Genomic DNA, 1541 nt, shown 5'->3' with positions numbered 1-1541 from the left:
CCTGCTGAGTCCTCCTTTGTGCTGAGGGCCTGTGGTCTTCCTGTTCTTAGCGCCCCAAGTAAAAGTCTAGATGTTTTCATCCACTCTCAGGCTATCCTAAGCTGTGGTAAATTTCCTTTGCCCTGGAATTTTCCAACTTGGCTTCAGTGGCAGAGCTATTTTGTAAATTGTCTCGGGCTTGCCCTGGAGACATTTGCCACCATGTCACCTTTCCTGGGTGTGCCCTAGGGCAGGGAGCCAGCTGTCTGTCAAGTGACTGCAGCACAGCCAGGGGCCTCAGCAGCAATGAGCTGTGAGGCTGTGCTCACTGCTCTCCCTTGGCCCGTGCACTGAGGCCCTGCCCAGACAGCCTTCCTGTGCAGCAGGAAAGGTGAGACCAGGGAGGGGTGAGGGGAATCCTCAGCTGCCCGCCAACACCTGCCCTGCAGCCCTGGAGGGAGCTGCCTGACTGGGAGGCTGCCGGGCAGGAGGTGGGGATTGCCTGCCGAGGCTTGGTAGCCCTGAGTGTCTTCATTTGAGAACATACTGGTGGCCCTGTCATTACTAAAGAGCCCATTATCAGCTTCTCTGTCCTCTTGCTGAGGGGGACAAGAGAAAAGCTGCAGCCAGCACCGGAAGCGGAGGAAGGGGGCCTCCGTGGATCGGATCAGACTGCCGGGCACACGTTTACTAAGCCTATTGGCAAGTCTGGTGTCCCTGGTACCACACCCGGCATGATGGTGCACACCTGTAACCCCAGGCAGGACTGCTGCAAGTTCTGAGCCAGCCTGGTCTGCATGGAGGACAGGGGCTGGGGACAATCAAAGCTACAGCTATGTGAGTGGGGGTTTCAGGTGAAGTGAGAACCTGAGGGTGGTCTGGTTGAGGTTTTGTTGTAGATGTGAAGGAGAGTGCAGCCAGAGGCATCTGAAGAGCCCAGAGCAGGCGGAGAGAGGCCGGCTGACACTGTTAGACTGAGGAGGCACAGTGCTTGGCTGAGGTGGCAGGGTGGTTACGGCAGGCGAGGGGGATAAGCTGCAGAGATTAGAGGAGGGGCAGCTGAGAAGGGCCAGGACGCCAGCAGGCAGGACTCCAACAGGTTCTTGCAGCGCAGCACAGCCTGTGCTAATAAGCCATCTGTCCTGAGTTTCTTTTCAACCTGACAGCCATCCAGAAGTTCAACCTAAGAGAATGGCACATGGCTGAGGAGCTGCGGGTCCCTGTGCACTATTGTGAGTGTGTCAGAGCAGGGTCCCTGTGCACTGTCGTGAGTGTGTCAGAGCAGGGTCCCTGTGCACTATCGTGAGTGTGTCAGAGCAGGGTCCCTTGCATTGTCGTGAGTGTGTCAGAGCAGGGTCCCTGTGCACTGTCGTGAGTGTGTCAGAGCAGGGTCCCTTGCACTATCGTGAGTGTGTCAGAGCAGGGTCCCTGTGCACTGTCGTGAGTGTGTCAGAGCAGGGTCCCTGTGCACTGTCGTGAGTGTGTCAGAGCAGGGTCCCTGTGCACTGTCGTGAGTGTGTCAGAGCAGGGTCCCTGTGCACTGTCGTGAGTGTGTCAGAGCA

Source organism: Mesocricetus auratus, unplaced genomic scaffold (assembly GCF_017639785.1).
Source record: "Mesocricetus auratus isolate SY011 unplaced genomic scaffold, BCM_Maur_2.0 Super-Scaffold_100006, whole genome shotgun sequence".
In the NCBI taxonomy this organism is placed as follows: Eukaryota; Metazoa; Chordata; class Mammalia; order Rodentia; family Cricetidae; genus Mesocricetus; species Mesocricetus auratus.
Note: the sequence above shows the minus strand (reverse complement) of the source record.